The 26,739-nt window shown below is 42.9% G+C and overlaps 1 protein-coding gene across 2 annotated transcripts in view; it reads left to right on the top strand.

The window, feature by feature from the left end:
* The window catches only part of ERBIN (erbb2 interacting protein), a 3,184,408-nt gene that overhangs the window by 2,111,041 nt on the left and 1,046,628 nt on the right, over positions 1-26,739 (top strand). The window lies entirely within an intron of this gene.

Genomic DNA, 26,739 nt, shown 5'->3' with positions numbered 1-26,739 from the left:
TAAAAAGGTTAACTCAAGCCTAATTTTTTACACACAAGTAATGGCTAATAAAACTGCATAGCTCCTACATATTCAAGCAAGCTATGGGTTGAACAAACTTGCTTCCATGGCGTGCACACTCTTGAACTGCAGAAAAATTATATTTACATGTACACAAATAGATGCATATTTATAGGTTTATTTTCTGACTGTATGATAAAAGTTAAACTGCATGATATGTGTCTTTTTAAAAGCATTCAAGCCATAAAATGTGCATGTATGTGAATTAAGTCCATTTTTAGTATTTACTGCCTGGTTACACAGGTTGGGAAAGTAATGGATAAGAGGGGTTAAGTTTTATGTTTTGGTGTGTAGTATTTACATTTTCAGCTATAGTGTAACTCTTGTCAAGTCTAGTATGTTGTCTCACATGTTTATCTTTGGGATTTGTAGTATTCATTATTTCTTAGGTGTTAATATGTTTTTGTTGGGTTTTATTATAGATTCATAGGTTCATAGATTAGTACTAGGCTAACTACCCTCATGGGCCATTTCAAGCCTAGCCAATTACCCCATGTGAGAATCAAACCCTGCACCTTGTGTTTGTAAAGTAAACACCTTAACCATTATGCCATCTTCCCACCCTTATTTATTTGACATTTCATTACTGGGAAAGTACAACTGGGTAGAGGCCCATTTTCAGCAGTGTCCCGGGGAGAAAAATTCTAAATTATTACAAACATTTTAAGAACAGTAATTTTACAATCTTCAAAAATAAAAATGTCTGCAGTTTAAATTATAACAAATTAAACATAATATAAAAACATAGGTTAAGCATCGATACATGGTATATTTAATATTTAGAGAAATTTCAGACAGTTTGTAGAGAAATTAAAGCTAAGTTAGTCTAATACAGATAGGAACTGCAATATGAAATGAGGAAAAAACAGGCTTATGGTGTATTTAGAGAGAAAGTCAGGGAAGAGAATTAGTAAGGAAGTAAGTGATGGGGGGGGGGAGTAAGGAGCTATAAGGAATGAAAGATACTTGTTCACATGCAGGCATATAGTTTATCCTCGTTTTGAGCAAGAACAACGAAAGATTTTTAGCTAGCAAGTCTTTCAAACTGGTTTTAAAAGAATGGAGGGAGGGTATAGACCTGATGGATACAGATAAGGAGATCCATGCCTTTGTAACTTTATACAAGTACAGACAATGCCCAGCAGATTTGTTAGGCTTGTAGACAGGAGTCTTTTGGTCACTGGTTTACAATGACCGATTGAGAACATAGTTGTGTAGAATGATTTTAGTGCCGGACAGGCAGATGGAGGCTAGATAATTTTATAGGTGGTAAGAAATTTTGTATGTTGGTTGATGTGGCAGTTCTAACCAATTTATTCTTTTCAGTGCAACACAGTGGTGGCTTCTGAAAGGGATATGTGCTGCAATTTTAGCAACTTTGTTTATAGCATTGTTCAAGTTTTAATTTTTGTGAAGCCTGGAAGTTAGTGAGGAGATGGGAGCACCATAAAGAAGAGAAGGGAAGGAGATACATAGTGGCAGTTTTGATGAGAAAGTTTTTGGCTGTGTAAAGCATCCCTAGTTTGAGTTTTTCCATATGCAGTTTTTTATATGCAGGTTGAATGTAAGATTATCATCCACTGTCACTCCTAATAGTTTGCTATACAAAGTGACTTCATTGTTTGTATTATCAAGAGAGAGGACTTCATAAATTATTTTTTTTTTCATGAGAGAGGAATTTGGGTGGGGGGGAGTAGCAGTTTGGTCTTTTTTGGACTGTGCATGAGTTGTGAGTTATGAAGCCCATTTTCGTATCTCTTAATCTTCCTGAGTCATTTTTTGGAGATGTGCCATGTTGTCAGATGTACAAATGAAAGTGAAATCATCTCTGTATTGTATTAGTGTGGTCTGTTGTGTAGATGTATAGAGGTATTGGTAAAAATGTTAAAAAGGAGGGGACCAATGATAGCACCTTGTGGTACAAATGTTAACTGGGAGGTAAGGAAAGTGAGGAGTGCTGTTTTACTGGCTTATACCTATTGGACAGGTAGCTTTTGAACCACAGAAGGGTGGACTGAGCGAGACCTAGTGAGGACATTTGAAGTAGAAGTTTGCTGTGACAAACTGTGTTGAAGGCTTTAAACAAGTCTAGAAGTAAGGAAAAGACTAGTTTGCCATTATCTCTAGCTTTATTGGCAGTGTCTTTATAGGATAGAAGAACAGTGCTAGTACTACGGGAAGGACCGAGTCCGTGTTGTGTAGGGGATTGGAATTCTTCCTGCAGAAGATAGTCTAGCAATTGTTTTTAAATATATTTTTCAAGTATTTTGAAGGGGGGTGAGACTGCTATAGGTCTGAAGTTATTAATGTCTGTTGAATTTCCTGCTTTGTGCAGCAGGGTGATTTGTGACTTTTTGCAGAAGGAGGGAGCATGGGATTCCTAGACTGACTTGTTTATAAGGATTGAGATAGGATAGGCAATGCTATTGGCTGCTCTTTTTAGGTTCTCACTTGGAAGGTTATAAGCTGAAGAAGAACATGGTTTAAGTTTATTTAAGAGTAGTTTTATATAGGATGTAGGCACAGATTTGAAGGTGAAAGACAATGTGATAATATGTGACTTTTGGGCAGGATTGGGATTATATGTTGAGGAATCCTTGGTTAGTCATGCTTTACTATCTAAAGTTGAAATGTATTGCAGTTTTGAGTGGTGAGTCATTGGAAGAGGGGTTTGGGTTAAAATTTTGGCCGGGATGCAAGATTTCTTTAGTGGATGTCAAAAGTTTTCTAGGGTTCTGTTTAGTATTATTCTGAAAGTTATTCTAGTATAGTTTTTTGATTTCCATAGCAGATCGGTTGAGGCCCGGGTTAACAACGACCGCCACCAGTACTGTTAACCAACAGGGTGCTGACGGAAATTGGGTTACTGTTGGCCGAAGGAGAAAGAGAGGAGGAAGGTTAGGAGTGTAGTAGTGAGGGTAGGAATTTTGAATGTTGGCAGTATGACTGGTATAGGGAGAGAGCTAGCTGATATGATGGAGAGAAGGAAGTTTGATATATTGTGTGTGCAAGAGACCAGATGGAAGGGGAGTAAGGCCAGGTGTATAGGAGTCTGGTTCAAATTGTTCTATCATGGTGTGAATGGGAGGAGAAATGGGGTAGGGGTTATCCTGAAGGAACAGTATGCCAAGAGTGTTTTGGAGGTGAAAAGAGTGTCGGATAGAGTGATGTTTATGAAGCTGGAAATTGATAGTGTAATGATGAATGTTGTTAGTGCATATGTTCTGCAGGTTGGGTGTGCGATGGATGAGAAAGAAAAATTTTGGAGTGAGTTGGATGAAGTCGTGGTGAGTGTACCCAAGGGTGAGAGACTGGTGATTGGAGCGGAGAGGGGATGAGGAAGTGATGGGCAGGTATGGTGTTAAGGAGAGGAATGCAGAAGGTCAGATGGTAGTGGATTTTGTGAAAAGGATGGACATGGCTGTGGTGAATACGTATTTTAAGAAGAGGGAGGAGCATAGGGTGACATACAAGAGTGGAGGAAGATGCACACAGGTAGATTATATCCTGTGCAGGAGGGCCAGTCTGAAGGAGACTGGAGACTGTAAAGTGGTGACAGGAGAAAGTGTAGTTAGGCAGCATAGAATGGTGATCTGTAGGATGATGGTGATCAAGAAGAGGAGGACAAGTGTGAGAGCAGTGACAAGGATCAAATGGTGGAAGTTGAAAAAGGGTGATTGTGAGGTGGAACTCAAGGAAGAGTTAAAACAGGCACTGTAAGGCAGTGAAGAGTTACTGAATAGCTGGGTAACTACAGCAGAGATGGTAAGGAAGATGGCTAGAAAGGTGCTTGGTGTGACATCTAGACAGAGGAAGGAGGACAAGGAGACCTGGTGGTAGAATGAGGAAGTGCAGGAGAGTATACAGAGGAAGAGGCTGGTGAAGAAGAGGTGGGATTGTCCGAAAGATGAAGAAAGTAGAGAAGAGTATAAGGAGATGAGCATGGCAAAGAAAGAGGTGGCAAAGGCTAAGGATAAGGCATATGGAGAGTTGTATGAAAGGTTGGACACTAAAGCGGGAGAAAAGGACCTGTACCAATTGGCTAGACAGAGGGACTGAGCTGGGAAAAGTGTGCAGCAGCAGGTAAGGGTAATAAAGGATAGTGAGGGAAACGTACTCACAAGCGTGGAGTGTGTGTTGAGCAGATGGAAAGAGTACTCTGAGGGGCTGATGAATGAAGAGAATGAGAGAGAGAGGGGCTGATGAATGAAGAGAATGAGAGAGAAAGAGTAGGTTGGATGATGTGGGGATAGTGAATCAGGAAGTGAAACAGATTAGCAAGGAGGAAGTATGTACAGCTATGAACAGGATGAAGAATGGAAAGGCTGTTGGTCCAGATGACATACCAGTGGAAGCATGGAGGTGCTTAGGAGAAGTGGCAGTGGAGTTTTTAACCAGATTGTTTAATGAAATCTTGGAAATTCAGAGGATGCCTGAAGAGTGCAGAAAAAATGTTTTGGTACCTATTTTTAAGAATAAGGGTGATGTGCAGAGTTGTAGTAACTACAGAGGGATAAAACTGATCAGTCACAGCTTGAAGTTATGGGTAAGAGTAGTGGAAGCTAGGAGGTGATGATTAGCGATCAGCAGTATGGTTTCATGCCGGGAAAGAGCACTACAGATGCAATGTTTGCTCTGAGTGTTGATGGAGAAATTTAGAGGTGGTCAGAAGGATTTGCATTGTGTTTTTGTGGACTTGGAGAAAGCATATGAGGGTGCCTGGAGAGGAGTTGTGGTATTGTATGAGGAAGTCAGGAGTGGTAGAGAAGTATGTAAGAGTGGTACAGGATATGTACAAGGGTAGTGTGACAGTGGTGAAGTCTGCAGTGGGAGTGACAGATCCGTTTAAGGTGGAGATAGGATTACATCAAGGATCAGCTCTGAACCCTTTCTTATTTGCAATGGTGATGGACAGGTTGACAGACGAGATCAGACAGGAGGCCCCATGGACTATGATGTTTGCAGATGACATTGTGATCTGTAGTGAGAGTAGGGACCAGGTTGAGGAGACCCTGGAGAGGTGGAGATATGCTCTAGAGAGGAGAGGAATGAAGGTCAGCAGGACTAAGACAAAATATGTGTGTGAATGAGAGGGAGGATGCAGGGAGTAGAGTTGGCGAAGGTGGATGAGTTTAAGTACTTGGGATCAACAGTTCAGAGTAATGGTGACCTGTGGAAGAGAGGTGAAGAAGAGAGTACAGGCAGGGTGGAATCGGTGGAGAAGTGTCAGGAGTGATTTGCGACAGACTGGTATCAGTAAGAGTGAAAGGGAAGGTCTACAAGAGGGGTAGTGAGACCAGCTATGTTGTATGGGTTGGAGACAGTGGCATTGACAAAAAGACAGGAGTCAGAGCTGGAAGTGGTAAAGTAAAATGTTAAGATTTGCACTGGGTGTGACAAGGATGGACAGGATTAGGAATCAGTATATTAGAGGGTCAGCTCAGGTTGGACGCTTTGAAGACAAAGTCAGAGAGGCGAGATTGCATTGGTTTGGACATGTGCTGAGGAGGGATGATGGGTATATTGGGAAAAGTATGCTGGGAAAAGTATGCTAAGGATAGAGCTGCCAGTAAGAGGAGGAAAGGAAGGCCTAATATAAGGTTTATGGATGTGGTGAGAAAGGACATGCAGGTGGTTTGTGTGACAGAGCAATATGCAGAGGACAGGAAGAAATGGAAACAGATGATTCGCTGTGGCGACCCCTAACAGGAACAGCCAAAAGAGAAGAAGAGTTTTTTGTCTTCATTTATTTGCTTTTTAGCATGTTTTGGACCTTTCTGAAGTTTTCAGGATATTGAGGTGTATATTTTTGCCATTCTTTCCATGCTTTTTCTCTATCTTGCATTAACATTCTACTCTTTTTGGATAACCAGATTGTATTTGTTTTCAGCCTCTTTCTTCTAGGAGGTGCAAGACTATTTGGGATATTTAGAGAATTTGTATTGAATTCAATTACAGTATTGCCTAGTTGGAGGATTTTTAGGAAATTCCAAATTAAGTTTGTGGAGGTGTCTCTGTTTATATCAAAAATAAATATACTTCAAGGCTGGTCATACAGGACAATGCATTTGAGTGGTCCATGTTCAAATCACCATATGTAAAATCCATTATCACTTCCTTGTAAGCTATAGGTCCCCCTCTACGACGCAGGAAACCCATACCATATATTTAAACTTATTAGAAACACTAACCATCCAACCCAATACCATATTTATGGGTGACTTTAATTACCTCACTAATAACTGGGAATCCTATACAACATCAAACGTACATGCACAGATATTCCTGGATTTTGTAAACACAAACTCCCTGGACCCAGATAGTCAGTAGCCCAATTAGGGGTGCAACCATACTGGATCTGGTCCTCACTAATATGGGAGACTGCTGCACACCCCCTACTGTAATGCCTTCCCTAGTAAGGTCAGACCACAAAATGCTCTCCTTTGAAGTAAAAATAAAACCTGGACTCCCAGCTAAACCAAGAATATTCAGGAACTATTCTAAGGCTATAACCTCCTGCTATTAAATGAGAACCTGGCAAAATTCCAAGCCCCTATAAACCCTGAAAACACTTCTGCATATGCAGAACTGCTCACAGAAACCCTGTACAAGCATATTAATAGCTGCATAGAGGAAGCTGTACTCACTAGGAAAAAGTACAGAACTATCTCAAAAAACAAGCCACCACTGTGGAATCTGAAAATCAATCAAATGTATAACAGGAAGAAGAAAATCATGGCAAAAATTAGGAGGTGCAGCACCCAGCAGGATAAAAGCACTCTCATCAAACTAAACAAAACAACTCAGAGGACAAATAAAGCCAAATTTGAGGTAAGTTTGGCCTCCCAGGCCAAGGATGACCAGAAAGCATTCTTTAGCTATGTCTGCAACCTCAAAAGGCAATACACAATTGTGTGCAGAGCTCATTGTAAATGGAGCCACCTATACTGAGCCAGAAGATATAACAAACCTCCTCACTGTTCAATTCAGCTCCAGCTTTACTCCTCTCTCCCCCTCAACCTTCCCTCAGGAAATATCAAATTTAACTCCCCCCTACTATCACTAGGGAACAGGTCCTTAATGCTCTCTGTAAGACCAAGAACACTGCATCAGTGAGCCCAGACAATATCCCAGGATGCCTTCTAAATAGCATGAAACATGGCCTGTCAGGGCCTCTGGAATTACGATTTAGCTGTAGCCTCCAAACAGGCTTCATGCCTCATGAATGGAGAAAGGCAACAGTCATCCATCTGCACAAAAGTGGGCCATCTACAGACCCTGGAAACTACAGACCCATAAGTCTCACTAGTCTTGTATGTAAAGCCATGGAAAGATTTATCATGGAGATGATCAGTAGAGCTATAGAGATAGAAATATGCTTTGCCAGAGATGGCTTGCACCTGTCGCCCCTGGGATTCCGGATACTGGCTAAGGTTCTCGCCGCCCCTATAGTGCCTTTTTTAGGCAAAGTTGAAATGACAAATTCACCACCATAACAGGAACAGGCAAGCAAAAACTGGGGGTAATGCTACTCAATGCTAGAAGTCTAAATCTCAAAATACACTCACTCGAGGCACAACTTAAATTGGAGAACATCGATATCTGTGCAGTGACTGAGACCTGGTTCAAGGTTCCAGAGAGCACCCCTGCACTACCAGGCTGTAACTCATAATACACTTTTCGGCCATGTAACCAGGACTGGAACACCAAAAGCGGAGGTGTGTCCATATTCATTAAGGATATCCTCACCTCCAGGCTAGTTGCATAATGCATCTGAGGTTATCCAAGTGCAGCTAGCTCTGGGCAAAACTGCAATCCATATTATAGCTTGCTACAGATCCCCCACCATGCCCCAGGATTCCCATCCTCTTTTCTTGATGTACTGGAAAATATTAGGGTTCAACAAAACACCCTAATGGGCAATTTCAACTACCCCACCATTAACTGGGAAAACTACTCATGTACCAACTCCTTCACACAATGCTTTCTGGAATTCATAAACTCCAATTCCCTGGATTAACTTATCCACACCCCCACCAGGGGCAACAGTTTCCTAGACCTAGTCAGTATGCCAAGAGTGTTTTGGAGGTGAAAAGAGTGTCGGAAAGTGTGGTATGAGTTATAGCCTGGTAGTGCAGGGGTGCTCTCTGGAGCCTTGAACCAGGTCTCAGTCACTGCACAGATGTCAATGTTCTCCACACCTGAAGTCAACTCTTCGTTGGTCCGATCCAACCATAAGCTAATCACCCTTGATATCCACATCCCGCCCCCACCCCCCCATTAAGGAAACCACGGTAAAAAAATTCTCCAAAGCCAACTTCATGCTTCTTAAGACAGAAGTGGTGAACTTCATGACACCCATGCAGATGGACAATACAGTTACAACTGCTGAATCCTACACAAATGCACTCTATAAGCACTTACATTAGTGCATGAATCATGCTATCCCAAACAGAACCAAGGCGCTATCCTCCAAAAAAAAAAAGAAGCCCAATCTGGTGGTCCCCTGCCATAAACAAATTGTACAACAGAAGGAAGAAATTGTTGCAAAAGAGAGTAAAATCCCATGAGTGGAGGAGCTCCCTGGTCAGCCTCAGTAAGAAGCTGAGTTCCCTTATAAGATCCTCCAAAGCTAGCTACGAAAACAAAATTGCCACTAATTCTAAGGACAACCACAAAGCATTCTATAGCTATGTCAAGAATCTAGATGGCAACACCCAGATCTGCTCAGAGTTACAGCACAAAGGCATGAAAATTACAGAACCAACTGATATTGCCAACATCCTGGCAGATAGGTTCAGTGCTAACTTTACCCCCCACCCCCTAAAGGGCCCATATCTATACAGGAAGAATGCAGAGTCCCTGTAATCACAACTACGCAGGTAAAAGCTTCACTCTCTAAAGCCAAAAACACAGCATCCATGGGACTGGACAACATCCCAGGCTGCATTTTATACAAATTTCAGGATGAACTGGCTCCCCACCTAAGCATTATGTTCAATCATAGCCTCACATCAGGCTTTGTGCCCACTAAATGGTGTACAGCAACATTTATCCCACTCCACAAAGGGGGAGCCACCACTGATCCCGGGAACTATCGCCCTATTAGCCTGACGAGCCTGGTCTGCAAGGCTGTGGAACGTACCTTCATGGAACTCCTAAACAAAGACATTGGTAACCTCCAAAATGGATCCCACCCAGTTTAGGTTTGTGAAAGGCAGATCATGCCTCCTGAACCTGATCGACTTCTTTGAGGCAGTCACCAAAGCCGTAGATGAGGGTAAGGTGGTTCACACAGCCTATGTTGACTTCGCCAAGGCTTTCGACACCATCCCCCATTCTGGAATTATAGCTAAACTCACTAAACTAGGTATAAATCCCTACAAGATGGGTTGCCAACTGACTCACTAACAGAACGCACACTGTAAAAGTTGCACACTCCAAATCTGACCTAAAACCAGTGACAAGTGGAGTACCACAGGGTTCAGTCCTGGGACCTCTCCTGTTTGGGATCTACTTCTCTGAAGTACAGGATAACACAGAAGACTTCTGGCTAGCGAAGTTCACAGATGACTGCAAACTAGGAGCCATAGTAGAGTCCCCAAATGATGTGGAAATCCTACAGAAGGGTCTCGCTGAGACAGATGCCTGGTGTCAGAGCCATGGCCTCAAGCTCAATGCCAAAAAGTGCATGGTCATCCCTTGTGGTAAAAACTCTGTACCCATGAACTACTACATAGACAGCAGTCTACTTAACACCGAATGTGTGATAAGAGACCTTGGGACCCAGGTGGACAGTAGTCTGTCCTTTGATAGTCACATTGCCACAGTAGTCAGGAAGTTCTTCTACGTGGCACATCTCATCATAAAAGGGTTCTCATCCAGGAAAAAAAGAGGTCATTGTTCCCCACTACTCGACACTCATTAGACCCATTATAGAGTACAACACCCCTTTTGGAATGTACCTCACAAGACATCTGCAGCAGCTGGAAAGGCAACGGAAGTACCTCACAAAGAGGATTACTAGCCTCAAACAGATGCCCTACACTGATTGTCTCAAAAAACTCCAGCTTTACTCCGTAGCATGTCGCCTACTCCGAGGTGATCTCTGCCTAACATATAAAGCTATGTCAAACCCAGAGCTGTTGGACATGCTACACCTAAAGAAATCCCAGTCTCTCGAGCTACACACTCTAGGAACCTAAACCTTGTCACCACAATAAACAGGACATGCTGGAGGGATAGATTCCTGTCCCAGAGACTTCCCATACTCTGGAACAGGCTACCCATCTATGTCAAGCAAAGTTCTTCATTAGCACTCTTCAAGAAAAATCTTGATGAGTGGATGGGAAATAGGAAATACACCCCGGGAATCACTTCTTTGTCTCTGCTTGACAGTGGCACAGGAAAATAACTTTCTTGGGTGGCGTAAGCCAGGGAACCTTGTTGGCTAAGTTTATGTAGGCCCTCGGGCCGATAGCCTAGTACCTACCTGTGAACCTATAGTAAACCTCCAGACACTGAACCCAACCCAGTTTGGTTTCGTCAAGGGCAGATCATGCCTACACAACCTGGTGGACTTCTTTGAGAAGGTCACCAAAGCAATGGATGAGGGCAAAATCATTCACACTGCTTCCCTTGACCAGGCCAAGGCATTTGACACAATAAGCCACTCGGGAATTGTTAACAAACTCAAGAGGTTAGGTACAAACCCATATGTAACTCGGTGGATGGCCAACTGGCTGCCTACGGTGTAACATATGAGGGATAGCCAACTGGCTCACAGACATGACACAGGAAGTTAGAACTGGGGAGTCCACCTCTACAAAGAGACCAGTCACAAGTGAAGTCCCCCAGGGATCAGTCCTTGGACTGCTCCTTTGTGGCATTTACTTCTCAGTAGTCAAGGCCAATGTCAGTTGTGTATGGCTGACTAAATTTGCAGACGATTGCAAATGAGGACTTGTCATTGAATCTCATACTGACACAAATGTTCTCCAGGAGGGGCTGACACACAAACAACTGGTATCAGAGCCATGGACTAAAACTAAATGCCAAGAAGTGCGTAATAGAATCCTTTGGGAATTCATCCATCCCTGGTAACTATCATATTGACAACACACCTCTTACAGTTGACCCAGTATTCAGGGACTTTGGGACATGTATAGATAGTATTCTAGCCTTTAATCATCACGTGTCTACAGTGATGAGGAAATCATTCTATGTTGCACAACATATAAACAAAGGTATGGCATCTAAGTCCAAGGAAGTCATTGTTCTGCTGTATTCACCATTCATCAGACCAATCATGGAGTACAGTGCCCCCTTTGGTAGGTACCTAAGCAAGCATGTCCAACAGCTGGGATGTCTACAGAGTTTCCTCACTAAAAGAATACAGGGCGTAAGTAATATGCCCTTTGTTGACCACCTCAAGGCCCTATCCCTGTAGTCTGTCTCCTGCAGGCTTTTGAGGGGAGATCTATGCCTGGCATACAGGACATTGTCAGACCCCACTCAGATGGACCTCTTGCATTTCCACAAAACAAACAGTATCAGAATTACCCGTTCTAAAGACCTGAACCTTGCCTGTGATATAAATAGGACCTGCTGGAGAGAGAGATACGTATCCCAGAGACTAACCCTGTATGTGGAACAGGCTCCCCATCCATGTGAAGCAGAGTTCCTCCCTAACCCAATTCAAGTGCAATTTGCACAACTGGATGGGAAACAAGAAATTCATCCTTGGTTTGGCACCTATGTCTCTAATGCAAACAGGTAACCTGTAAATGGTTCATCTCCCAGGCCCATGCTTACACTTATCAAGGGTGTCAGAACTTGTCAGAGATTCGGGATGCATGGCTAGGCTTAAAAAGGCCCTTGTGGTCGTTAGCCTAGTAAACACCTATGAACTTATATAGTAGATGATAGTGTGGTAATAAACATTTCTGGGTTAAACTTGGAAAGGTTATGTGGTGTTTTATAAATATGCTGTTTAACTGGATATGAGAGATGCCTAGTTGTATAGACTGAGATATGATCACTGAGAGAGTCTGATATTGTACATGTGGTGGAGTATTTGCTAGGGTCTGATACTTTGATTTAGTCTAATAGACAAGTTGGTTTGCTATAATGTGTGGGGCTATTAATTAGTTGTGTGAAACCATATAACTTCATGTTAGTTGTAGGGGAGTTACACTTGTCCAACCAATTGACATTTACATCACCTAGTATTTTTTTTTCCTTGTGGAAATGTTATGGATATCCAGTGTAGGATATCTTTCAGTATAGCTGTATTGTCGGCAGAAGGGATATAAAGGACAGTAATACTTATTTGTTTAGAATTGTTTATTTTGAGGAAATACATATTTGTTTATATTTGTTTTGAGGAAAGCAATAAGTGGCACAAGTACTTATTGACCTCAAATTATTTGTACGAAAATTTAATTGCAAAATGTAGTTTACTAATACACAAATCCAGGAAGAAGTTAGTAATTTAAGGAAGCCAAGTACATTCAATCCACCAACAAATAACTTTATAGGTATATATGAAAAGGTTTGTGAAAATGAAATAAGACAGCTAATGAAAGAAAAGAATGTATTTGACTATAATTTATCTAAAGAAGAACAGCATTTATTGATGGAAATAGTTAAAGACCCCAGCATCCGTGTCATGAAGCCAGATAAGGGAAGTGGCTTGGTGATTATGGATTCTGGGGATTATTCTAATGCTATGAATGCTTTATTAATGGAAGAAGTATATGAGGAAAGTTCAATTAATGAAATCAATCTTATGTATAGAACTGTTGATTTGAGGTCGGAGGACATGGTGCTGCAAGGGCAGCTAGATGAAAATCAGTATAATTATGTACGAAATGGCCACCCTATGGTGTCTGATATATTTGATATCCCAAAATTCATAAGGGGTTGATTAACCCAAAGTTTAGACCCATAGTAGATGGAAAGCGGGGAAAGATCTGCTTTATTAGTAAATTTTTGGACACACAGTTACGCAAAGGGTTGGAATGTTTTGATTATATTTGTAGGGATTCTTGGCATTTTTTCGAAAAGTTAAACAGCATCTGTACATGTAAAGACAAAATACTGGTTACCATTGATGTATGTAATTTGTTTACTGTCATTCCACATGAGACTGGCCTCGAATGGCTGGAACATCAGTTAGTAAAATACGACCAGGATACCATTAATATGTTGCTTGCTTTGATGGAAATTGTACTGAAAAACAATTACATTCATTTTGAGGGACAGTACTTTAAGCAGGCTACAGGTGTAGCCATGGGGGCAGCTTGTGCCCCCATTTTTGCAAATTACGTGATGTCTTTTATGTGTTTCACTCGTTTTTTGGATGGCATAATTCTTGTATTGGAAAGGCAGTATAGGGTTACTGCAAACTTTTTTTGACTATATTAAAGCCAATGTGGATTTTTTAAAGTTTATCTATGATCATAGTGTGGAAGGTATAACGTATCCTGATGTGGGCTTAAAGATTGATAAGGAAACTGCAAAACTTACCTCTGGCATCTATCGTAAACCTACTTTTTCCAATTCGTATTTGAATTTTGATAGTTGGCATCCTTATGTACAAAAAAAGTCCATCATTAAGGGGCAGCTTGTGAGGGCTGCTAGAATGGTGAGTGAAGATGCCACATTTAGGGAAGAAGTGAAGTTTATATCAGAAATGTTTTTGAAGAGGGGATATCTTAGTGGTAGTGGTGGCCAAAGAGGTGATTAAAAAGAGAGTGGATGGCATTTACCAACCCATTTTGGGCAGGCCTGATCGGAATAATGGTAGAGGTCAGGTAGCCTATCAGGTCAGAAAGGACGAGCCTGATAGGAAGCTTAGTTTTATTACCACTTTCAGTTTGGATGCAGATGAAATTGTCGAAATACTCGGGCATAATTGGGAAATTTTGTCATATGATCAACGTGTCTTTCGGCTTTTCCCGGTTAGGGGCCGCCACTGTCATCAACATATTGCGCAAAAAGTAGAATCTGCTCCTGTGATTGTCTTTAGGAGGGACAGATCATTCAAAAATTTGTTAGAATCAAAAGGAAATGAAGGAGCTGTTATTTCTAGCAGAAAATGGGGGAAATTTAAATGTGGAATGGGGAATTGTTGTATGAATATAGGAGAGACCCCAGAGTATTTGAGGGTAAATGGACTGTATATACACATTGCAGGGCACTTTAACTGTTGCAGTAAGAATGTGGTATATGTGGCTAGATGCCAGTCATGCCCTGCTTTTTATGTGGGCAAAACCTGTAGACGATTTAAGGACAGGTTTAAGGAACATTTATTGGATATAAGAAACCACAAAATGACTAATGCCTTGAGTAGGCATATATCTGAGAATAAGGACCACATTTTTAAGTTTTCTGTATTGCAACAGTTGGTTAAGGACCCTCAGGATAGAATACTGGATGTACATTTAGATATATGTGAGTTAAGGTGGCACCCAGACACCTGGTATTAATGAAAATGTGAATATGGCATGTCTTTTGAAGTTAAAAAATATTTTAGGGTAACATAATTAGTTTTAGACATTTGAGTGAATATTTTTAAAGTTTTTATAGTGAACGTTAATTTATCTGATATGTAATTGCCATGTAATGTTTTGAACTGTTGTATACACATAATTGTTATATGCATCTTGTTTTTATGTCTCTGTAGTTTTTTTATGTGTTTAGTATAACTGGTTAATTGGGTGCTTCTTTACATAAAAGGGCTGGGTTGTAAAACTGAAACTGTTCTGATGAAGTCCCTGCAGTAGGGAAGAAAGCGCTCAACCGATGTGTGGTACAATAAAGCTTTTTGGATTTTACCAGTTACTGTGAAGGTTTTTCACTGGTTCCAGTTGTGAGTTGGAGGTAAAGCAATAAGAATCTCTGCTGAACTGAATTTTGGTGTTTGTTTGCTGTAAGGGAAAATGTGGTAGGTATTGTGAAATATTAAGGCAATACCACCACATTTCCTCTTTATGCAGTCATTACAGGTACTGTTATAGCCAGGAGATATAGGTTCGTAGTCTTTTATGCTAAGCCAAGTTTCAGGTACAGCAGGAATTTCAGGCTTATGTTGGGTAATCCAGGCATGTAGTTCCGCAGATGTTCTTCGTGTTTCACTGTTGCAGTCATCACACTTTGGTTATCTGCCTGCAGGTAGCCCTCAGTCGGCCCGAATACCAGAGACTTAGTATTTCTGCGTCAGTTACTGTTGCTTCAGGACTGACGTCAGGTCGTCAGAGGTATAAAAACAAGCAGCCGACGCCATTACATCAGTCTTTCTTGCCGAGGAGGCCGAAGCAGAAGCAGTTCGCACGAGTCCCAGTTGGCCGCTGAGTTTTAATTTCCGAATTGACTAAAACTGAAGTCTTCTAAAGCTCTAGGTACCCCATTGGGGATCTTTTTTTCTTGCTCTAACCGATGTCAGAAAAAGGTAACAATTGTCTAGCCTGTGAAAAGCAAATACTACACCGAGATTTCCATTCTTACTGCGTCACCTGTTTAGGCCCAGACCACGACGTACCTCGCTGTCTGTTTTGTGCTTTGTTCAGCGTTCAAACTATTCATCATCGGGCTCTTATTGTAGCTAAATCCTTTCGCTCCCAATCTCCGTGTTCCAAAATGGCTTCGGTAAGCCATCTGACTACCGATCTTCCAAAAAAAGTTAGAATAAAGACAGACTGCATAGGTCCAAAACCGCCGCCAATGCTTCCGTTAAGCTAGTCGCCAGGTCGCTGGTACTCAGTGAGGCACTTTTGCAGCTCCTGATGCCCCCTTCGATGGATTCGCAGGCCGCTACCAAGACCCGTTTGGAGTCTGGTATGCTGCAACACTCTTCTTTGACCACAGAACCTGCGAATGTCTCTACCTTGGATGGGTCTGGAGCCGCTGTGCAGGCACCGGCTTCCGAGGAAGATGTTCTTCGTGTTTCACTGTTGCAGTCATTACATTTGGGTAATCTGTTGTCAGGTTGCCCTCAGTCGGCCTGATTAACAAAGTCTTGGGTCCTGTGTCGGTTGCTGTCCCTTCTTCCATGACGTCAGGTTGTCAGGGGTATAAAACATGCAGCCGACATCATTACATCAGTCTTTCTTGCCACAAGGTGCCCGAAGCAGAAGCAGATGTTCATCGTGTTTCACTGTTGCAGTCATGACGGTAGGGTACTCCCCTGCCGGCAGACAGTCCTCGGTCGGCCAGAATCCCAAAGACTGGGTCCGGCGTCGGCTGTTCAGCCATGCTCCCTGACGTCAGAGCGCCAGGAGTATAAAGCTGACAGCCGACGCCATGTTCTCCAGTCTTTCTTGCCGTTCGGTGATAGCAGTTCGCATTTGCCAGTCGGCTGACTCCTGACAATTTCTGCTAAACGCACTTCAGTCCGAAGACTTTCTTCTCGTATTCAAAGCTAAGTACCCCGTTGGGGAAACTTTTTTCTTGCTCCAGTCCGATGTCAGAAAAAGTTAATAATTGTATTTCATGTGGGAAGCAAATACCTCATAAGGATTTTCATTCTTACTGTATTCCTTGCTTAGGCCCTGACCACGACGTAGCTAGTTGTCAGTTTTGTGCTAGATTCAATCAACGTACGGTTAAACGAAGGTACGATTTTGCATTTCATTACTTCGGTAGGCGCTTTAATTACAAAATGTCGGATTCTGTTCCGGCTGCCAGAGTTCACAAATGACACAAGGATAAAGACAGGCCTCCGAGGTCCAAATCAGACGATATTGTACAAGCAGAGCCAGCTTCAGGTTCGGCCGTCGTCAGTGAGGAGCTTTTGCAGCCCCTGTCGTCGGCCATTTCGGAACAGATGGCTGAAAGGGACTCCCATGAGGAGCCAACAAGGCCTTTGAATATTTCTGTTGCAGGACCTTCGGACAATGCTCCTTCGGATGGGTCTGGAGCCCGCTGTGCAGGTACCGGCTTCCGAAGGGGTTTTCAGGCCTACTCAGCTTCTAATAAAGGCAAAGACAAAGGCAAAGACTCCTTCAAAATCAAAGACTACAGCTCAGGCCTCTTCTGATCCGGCACCAAAGTCTCAGAAGCAGTTACTTAAGATGGCGGAGGACTTACTTATAGGGGTTCACATCTCCCTCCAGATAAAAGGCCAAGGCAGGAAGTGTATTATGACTCCTCTGATCAGGCTTCTGTTTCTTCTTCTGACCAGGAATATTCTTTCCCTCCTTATGAGGATTCTGATGCTGAGGAATCCATTCCTTCAGCTTCCCCCCCTGAGGATTTCTCTTTTGGGGAAACTTTACATGAAATGATGGAACATTTTCACTGAGAAGGACAGGAGTACTCAGAATCTAAGAAAAGACTTAGGGATTTTCTTCTTCTTCCCCAACATAGACCCCTGGCTATCCCTCCTATTTTGGATATTGTGGATGATGCTTTTTCGGAAGCTAACTCAACTCCGGGCTCTTTTCCTCCAGCTCCTGCTAAGCCAGACAGATATTATAGGGTTCCTGATTCCCACCAGTTTTTGTACAAGAATCCTACTGCTGATCCTGAAACCATTTCCCAAGGTCCTAAGGGGGTTAAGGCCGCTACTGCTAAAAATCCCATTCCCACTGAGAAGGACTCCAGATCTTTAGAAAGGTGGGGCAAAAAAAGTATACACTTCTGCTACTTTATCTATTAGGGCTTTAAACTGTCAATTTCATATGCTGAAATACCAGCAATTTCTTCTGTCTGTTTTGAAACAAAAGCTTACTTCCATTTCTGCTTGTGCAGATGATAAGGAATTACATGACTTAATGCATGCCACTGAACAAGTTGGGAAACATGGTTTACACTGTGGATTTGATGCCTTGGAGGCTTCTTGTAGGGCTGCGGCCTCTGGTACAGTCATTAGAAGGCATGCTTGGTTAAAGGAACAAAACTTGCCAGATCAAGTAAAAGCTAAGTTATTGGATGCTCCTCTCGAGCATAATGTTTTGTTTGGACCTAAGGCTGAAGAGGTGATAAAGAAGATGGAGGACAAGGCAAAATCCATGCAAACGGTTAAAGATTTCTTACAAGTTCAGCCACCAAGATTTAGTAGGAATTGGCCTACAAAAAATTGGTCCTTTCCCAATTCAGACAGGCCTCAGGGGGGTAGATACAGACGCTCCCGAGGAAGGCCTCAAACACAAGCCTCTTATACACCAAGACAGTGGACTGCTTCCACCCCTAGGGGAGGAGAGGACAGGTCACAAGCTCATAGAAAACAGGCTCAATGACTCCCTCTGTTGGGCTGCAGGAACTTCTTGCCTGGAAGCCCCTCTCGGAGGAAAACTTTCTCTTTTTCACCTAAATTGGACTCGTATAACCCAAGACAAGTGGGTTCTGGATGTGGTTTCAAGAGGTTACAAATTCCATTTTCATACCCTACCAAGACCATGCGGATGGCCGGATCTTCCAAAACACCAATGGTTAGAGGCCTTAAACCAGGTGGAGGCTCTCTTGGCTATGAAAGCCATAGAACTGGTTCCACTTTCAGAGATAGGCCAAGGTTTTTACTCAAGGCTCTTTCTAGTCCCCAGAAAGCAAAATTCATGGAGACCCATTCTGGATCTGTCAGTCTTGAACACTTTTCTCGAGATACCAAAATTCAAGATGCTTACTCTACAGCAGCTACTTCCAATGCTGACCAAAAATGCATGGATGGTAACTTTGGATTTAAAGGAGGCATATTTACACATTCCCATCAGGCAGGAATGCAGAAAATACCTCAGGTTCAGGGCCGGATCGAGGCACTATCAATTCTCTGTGCTGCCCTTTGGATTGTCTACTGCACCCAGGGTCTTCACCAAATGCCTGGCTCCAGTAGTAGCTTATTGCAGACTCAAGGGAATTCAAATTTACCCTTATCTGGACGATTGTCTAATTCAGGCAGACAGCAAGGATGTCTTACTCCAGCATCTAGAATTTGTTCAGAACCTTCTCAAGTTCCTGGGATTCTCTGTAAACATAAAAAAGTCAAATTTGACACCCTCCCAACAGATAACTTTTCTGGGTGCTCTTCTAAACACCACAACTCAGATGGCATTTCTGACATCCGAAAAACAATTACAGCTGGCTTCAGCTTTCAAAACCTTGGCAACTTTAACTCAGCTTTCTGCAAGGAAATTCCTGCAGGCTTTGGGTTACATAGCCTCCTGCATCCTTCTCGTACCATATGCAAGACTACATATGAGGAAAATTCAGTGGTACCTAAAAAGTGTATGGTCTCAGCATTGCCACAGTTTAGACATACAGATCACCGTCCTGCCTTGTCTCCAACAGGAATTCCTTTGGTGGTCCAAGGCATGCACTCTAAACATAGGAAAAGCCTTCAGTCTGCCTCCAGCCACTCAGATACTAACCACGGACGCTTCAGATTATGCATGGGGAGCCCATTTTCAGGGCAACTGTCTGCAGGGCCTTTGGACAAAGGATCAGAAACTCCTGCATATCAATTTAAAGGAAATGTTAGCCATACAGAACGCTCTATTGGCTTTCAGGAATCTTCTACAACCAGGACAGCTACTAATACGGACAGACAACACCACAGTTATGTGGTACATAAACAAGCAAGGGGGATCTCATTCCTATCCCCTTTGCAGACTAGCCAGGAATCTATGGAACACAGCTCTAGCTTGCAAACTGGAACTTCAAGCTCAGTTTCTACCAGGGAAGCAAAACTTCCTGGCAGACAGTCTGAGCAGAAACCTGTGGGATCCACACGAATGGATGCTGGACACAGAAATATTCAGGATGATTACAGCAGTCTGGGGATGTCCTCACATAGACCTCTTTGCATCCCATCTCAATAATCAACTACAGATTTTTTGCACCAGGACTTTCCACAAACTAGCTTGGAAAGTGGATGCACTATCATTCAGTTGGAGAAACCTCTCGGGGCATGCCTTCCCGCCTGTACCTCTTCACCACGGGTGTTATTAAAGATCAAACAGGACAAGCCCAAGATGATAATTTTGCTGGCCCCAAATTGGCCTCGACAATTTTGGTACCCAACTCTGAAAAACCTTTGTCTGGAGCCCCCTTGGGTATTACCTCAGACTCCGAACCTTCTGTCCCAGCACCAGGGTCAGGTTCTGCACTCCCATGTCAAAACTCTCAGCCTGGCGGCCTGGTTAATCCAGGGTCCTTGATTCAGTCTCTCCTACCCAAGCAGGTTATGGATGTCATTTTAGAAGCCAGACATCCTAGCACTAGAAAATCTTACGCAGGAAAATGGAAAAGATTTTGCACCTGGATGCAGGCTCAGGATTCAGATCCTCTTCTTCCTAACATTACTCTGATTTTACTTTACCTGACAGACCTCTTACATAAGGGTCTTTCTTTCTCTTCCATAAAGATCCATGCTTCTGCTATTTCTGCTCATTATAATACAGAGCCTCCTATCTTTTCCCATCAGCTCATGAGACAGTTTCTCAGAGGAGCTAAGAACTTAAGGCCCCCTAGATCTCCTCCCATTCCTGCTTGGGATCTCAACTATGTTTTGGAAAAACTCACCTTACCTCCTTTTGAGCCTGCTGCCACTTCTGACATCAAGTTTTTATCTTGGAAGACAGCCATTCTGTTAGCTCTGACCTCTGCCAGGAGAGTTTTGGAGTTGCAAGCTCTCATGGCTGTGGAACCTTATATTATTTTTCATCAAGACAGGGTGTCTTTAAGGACTAATCCTTCTTTCATGCCTAAGGTGGTTTCCAAAGTGGCTTTAAATCAAACTGTTCACTTGCCAACTTTTTCCCCAGTCCTCAAAATAAGGGGGAAAGGATATTGCATTCCTTGGATGTACACAGACAACTACGTTTTTACCTGGACAGAACCAAGGACATCAGGAAATCAGAGCAATTGTTTGTTTCTTATGCTTCAAGTTCCCAAGATAAAGCTATTTCAAAACGGACCATTTCTAAATGGATTGCTCATGGAATCAGATTTTGTTGTTCACATCATGGAAAGCAAATCCCAGGGAGTATAAGGACTCACTTTACCAGAGCTTCTGCCACTTCAGCTGCCTTCCTCAGAGGTGTTCCTACCAAAGACATTTTGGAAGCTGCAACTTGGAGTTCAGTGCATACTTTTTCCAAGCACTATAATCTACCTCTTTACTCTGTCTAGGGCAGGCTTTACTTCTGCTGTCTTGCAAGGCCTTTTAGCTGCCCCCTCTTCTTTCTGACCACCTCCCTTTTTATTCTGCTTTGGGATTCAACCCTACAGTCATGACTGCAGCAGTGAAACACAATGAACATAGTGAACATAGTACAGTTGTGTATACCTACCATAAATGTAGATGTTCGAGTGTCTTCACTGTTGCAGTCTGGGTTTCCCTCCCTCCTGTCCTCTCTTATTTTTTCTTTTGTGTGGTTCCCTTTTTTCACCCTTCTTTTGAGGTGTATTTGCAAAGGGTATGGGATCTTTCTCATTTTGGAACACCTGACATCTGGGGGAAGAAAAACTGGAGAACATGGCGTCGGCTGTCAGCTTTATACTCCTGGCGCTCTGACGTCAGGGAGCATGGCTGAACAGCCGACGCCGGACCCAGACTTTGGGATTCTGGCCGACCGAGGACTGCCTGCCGGCAGGGGAGAACCCTACAGTCATGACTGCAACAGTGAAGAGACTCGAACATCTACATTTATGGTAGGTGTACACAACTGTACTTTCTCAAGTGCCGGTCAGCCGACCTCTGAAATATTCGTTTTCGAGTTTCAGAACCGAAGTCTTCAACTAAAAGCCAAGTACCCCATTGGGGAAACTTTTTCTTGCTCCTTACCGATGTCAGTAAAAGTTAATAATTGCATTACTTGTGGGAAGCAAATACCTCAGAAGGATTTTCATTTGTACTGTATTCCTTGCCTAGGCCCTGATCATAACGTACCTTGTCGGTTTTGTGCTAGATTTAATCAACGCACTGTTAAACGTCGGTACATTTTTGCTTCTAAATATTTTGGTTCACGATTTAACTATCCAGAAATGACATCTGTTAGCAAACCGACTACCGGAAATACCTAAAAAACGCAAAGAAAAAGACAGAGACCCAAGGTCGAGGTCCAAAACTGATGACGATGCTTCTCCTAAGCCAGTCGCTAGTTCGCCAGTCCTCAGTGAGGCACTTTTGCAGCCCCTGATGCCCGCTACTTTTGATTCGCAGGCCTCTACTGAGACCCATTCGGAGTCCGGTATGCCGCGAGATGCTTTAAGTATTGAACCAGCTGATGTCTCTACCTTACATGGGTCCGGAGCCGCTGTGCAGGCACCGGCTTTTGAGGGTGTTTTCAGGCCTAAAGATTTGCATATTAAACTGTCGCCATCTTCAAAACTAAGGCCAAAATCTACTTCTGTGTCTAAAAAAACGATGCTTGGGCCACGTGTGCAGGCCCCTATGCCTAAAAAATAAATGATCAAAATGGCTGAAGATTTAATTACCTTGATCAGGGGTAGCCAACCCCCTCCTGCTAAGAGGCCTAGGCAAGACATTGATTATGATTCTTCTGATCAGGTTTCTATTTTTTCTGATTCTTCTACTGAACAGGATTTATCTGTACCTACTTATGAGGACTCTGACACAGACGATTCCATTCCTTCTGCTTCTCCTCCTGAGGATTTCTCTTTTGGAGAAACTTTACATACCTTAAGGAAACATTTCCACTGGGAAAGTCAGGATTTCTCTGAATCTAAAAAGAGACTTAAGTATTTTCTTCTTCTTCCTCAGCATAGGTCTTTGGCTATACCTCTTGTTCTAGACATTGTTGATGATGTTTTTTCAGAATCTAGTATGACTCCTGATTCTCTGCCTCCGGCTCCTAGTAAGCCAGACAGATAATACAGGGTTCCTGACTCTCACAAATTCCTTTTCAAAAATCCTATTGCTGATCCTGAAACCATTTCTCAGGGTCCCAAGGGCATTAAGGCCTCTACTGCTAAAAATCCTACCCCCTCTGATAGAGATTCGAGGGCACTGGATAGATGGGGTAAGAAGGTTTACACGTCTGCAACCTTGGCAATCAGAGCTTTAAACTGTCAATTTCATATGCTTAAATATCAACAGCATATCATGGGACTACTTAAACAGAAAATTATGTTAATCGCTGACTGTGTGGAAAATAAAGATTTGCAGGATTTATTGTATTCAGCTGAACAAGTTGGAAAACATACTTTGCAATGTGGTTTTAATTCTTTGGAGGCCTCTTGCAGGGCTGCTGTAACTGGATCTGTGCTAAGAAGGCCTGCTTGGCTCAAAGAGCAAACTCTGCCTGACCATGTTAAAGCAAAATTGTTGGATGCTGCTTTACTCTTTGGTAAAAAGGCTGAAGAAGTGTTAAAAAAAGATGGAAGATAAAGCTAAATCTATGCAAACTGTGACAGATTTCTTACAAGTGCAACCTACAAGATTTAGCAGGCACTGGCCTACTAAGAACTGGTCCTTTCCAGTCCCTTCGAGAGCCACTCAAGTCAAATCCAGACATTCCAAAGGCTCCAGGTTTCAGTCACAAGGAACTTTTAGAACAAAACAATGGGGTGCCTCCACCTCCAAATCTGGAAAGCACAAGGCACCTCCCTATGGTAAACAGTCTCAGTGACTTCCCTCTACAATCACCAAGCACTTACCTTTTAGCCGCCCCTTTGGGGGGAAAACTGGCACTTCATGCACAAAACTGGCAACTTATTACCCAGGAGAAATGGGTCTTAAATATAGTATCCCAGGGATACAGATTTCATTTCCACACGTTGCCAATCTCAAATGGATGGCCAGATCTGCCCCCAAATCAGTGGGCAGAGGCCCAGAAACAAGTTCTGTCCCTCATGAACATGGGGCTATTCAACCAGCACCAGAAGAGGAAAGGGGACAAGGTTTCTATTCCCAACTTTTCCTGGTACCCAGAAAAGACAAATCATGGCGTCCAGTTCTGGACTTATCCACTCTAAACACATTTCTGGACATTCCAAAATTCAAGATGCTGACTCTTCAACAGTTACTACCTATGCTTGGCAAAGATGCCTGGTTGGTAACTCTCGACTTGAGGCTTACCTGCATATCCCAATCAGGGAATCTTGCAGAAGATACCTCCGCTTCAAAGCAGGTTACTTGCATTACTAGTTCTTCTACACTGCCCTTTGGCTTATCTACTGTGCCCAGGGTCTTCACAAAGTGCCTGGCTCCAGAAATTGCATTTTGCAGGCAAAGAAATATTCAAATATATCCATACTTGGACGATTGTCTAATTCAGGCAGAAAACAAGGACATTCTTCTAAAGCATCTGGCGTTTGTAAAAAGGGTTCTAACTTGTCTAGGGTACACCATAAACAAAAAGAAGTCACAACTGGTACCCTCTCAAAAAATTACATTCCTGGATGCAAGCTTGAATACAACTGCCCAGATGACTTATCTTATGCAAGAAAAGCAAATTCAATTGGTGACTTACTTCAAACAGGTGGCCACAAAAACCCTGCTATCTGCAAGACAAATTCTGCAATCCTTGGGGTTCATGGCCTCCTGCATTCTTCTAATTCCATAAGCAAGATTGCATATGAGGAAACTTCAGTGGTACTTAAAAAGTTTATGGAGCCAACATTGTCACAGCCTGGAAACAATGATTTCTATTATACCTTGCCTGCAACTAGAGTTCCTATGGTGGGCAAAGGCCTGCCACCAAAACAAGGGACTGCCATTCACTCCACCCCCTGCCACCCAAACCCTAACTACAGATGCATCAGACTATGCTTGGGGGGCTCATCTGGCAGGAAAGTGCATTCAGGGCAAATGGAGCCCAAATCAAATGCACCTACATATCAATCTGAAAGAGATGCCAGCTGTACAGAATGCAGTGACAGCCTTCAAGGACTACCTTCATTCAGGACAACTAATGATAAAGACAGACAACACCACAGTTATATGGTACACATTCCTACCCCCTTTGCAGACTAGCCATGGCATTGTGGAACACGGCCTTGACCTACCAAATACAACTACAAGCACAATTCCTGCTAGGAAAGCTAAATAGTGTGGCAGACGAACTAAGCAGAAATCTTATGGACCCACACGAATGGAAACTGGAACCACAAGTTTTCAACATGTTGGCACCAAATGGGGGAGTCCAGACATAGATCTTTTTGCCTCACCCCAGAACTATCAGTTGGACAAATTCTGCACAAGAATTCATCACAAAAAAGCTTGAAAAGTGGATGCTGTCTCATTCAGCTGGAAAAACCTATCCGTCTCTTTTTTCCCCCCTCTGCCTCTGCTCTCCAAAGTTCTACTAAAAGTCAGACAGGACAAACCAAAAATGATTCTGATTACTCCAGACTGGCCTCGCCAACACTGGTACCCACTCCTGCGCAATGTGTCACACCTTCCTTCGTGGCACCTGCCTCAGACACCTTACCTACTGTCTCAGCAGAACTACCAAATTCTGCACACTCAGCTCCAAACTTTGAATCTTGCAGCATGGCTAATCAACTAACTTCACCCTTGGCATCTCTCAGCAAACCTGTGATGGGTGTCATTTTGGAGGCTAGAAGGCCTAGTACTAGAAAATCTTATGTTGACAAATGGAAAAGATTCCCTGCCTGGAACCAATCACAAGGAATAAGCACAGCAATGCCCAATATTCCTCAAATTCTGCAATACTTAACATAGATGCTTCACAAGGGCCTATCTTTTTCTTCCATAAAAATCCATGCCTCTGCCATTTCAGCTCATTACAACACAGAACCTCCCATCTTCTCTCATCCTCTGCTAAAGCAGTATCTCAGAGGGGCCAAAAATTTAAGACCTCCCAGGAGAGTGCCAACTCCTGCATGGGACCTCAATTTTGTTTTTGAAAAACTCACTCTCACTCCTTTTAAGTGAACTGCTACTACAGACCTAAAATTTCTCTCCTGGAAAACAGCTTTCCTTTTAGCAGTCACTTCAGCTAGAAGGATTTCAGAATTACAGGCTCTTATGGCAGGTGGAGCCTTTCATTATTTTTTATCTGGACAGGGTGTCTCTCAGGACCAGTCCATCTTTCATGCCTAAGGTGGTATCCAATGTGGCTCGTAATCAGACCATTCATCTACCAACTTTCTTTCCCAATCCACAGAACAAGGGTGAGTGGATTATGCATTCATTGGATGTACACAGACAACTTAGATTCTACTTAAACAGGACAAAATCTCTAAGAAAATCTGAACAACTATTGGTGGCATTTGCTGCAGGGGCAGAGGGAAAGGCTATTTCAAAGCAGACTATTTCCAAATGGATACGCCATTGTATTTGCACCATAGTAAACCTATCCCCAAGGGGAATCTGATCTCATTCCACCAGGGCTGCATCTACTTCTGCAGCCTTTCTCAGAGGGGTTCCTACCAGAGACATTCTAGAAGCTGCTACCTGGAGCTCAGTTCATACGTTCACCAAACATTACCATTTACCTCTCTTCTCTAAATCCAGAGCTGGCTTTGCCACTGCTGTCCTGCAGGGCCTTATTGCTGCTCCTAATGCTGTATAAATCCATCCTCCCAACCATAGCTTTCGGATTCTACCCAAATGTAGTGACTGCAACAGTGAAACACGAAGAACATAGTACAGTTGTGTACACTTACCATAAATGTAGATGTTCGAGTGTATTCACTATTGCAATCCTGGTTATCCTCCCTCCAGCCCCCTGACTTCTGTTGGCTCTACCT

The sequence above is a fragment of the Protopterus annectens genome, chromosome 2.part1 (genome assembly GCF_019279795.1).
Source record: "Protopterus annectens isolate FY-2018-M chromosome 2.part1, PAN1.0, whole genome shotgun sequence".
NCBI classification, from domain to species: domain Eukaryota; kingdom Metazoa; phylum Chordata; order Ceratodontiformes; family Protopteridae; genus Protopterus; species Protopterus annectens.
Note: the sequence above shows the minus strand (reverse complement) of the source record. Positions and strands in the feature narration are given on the sequence as shown.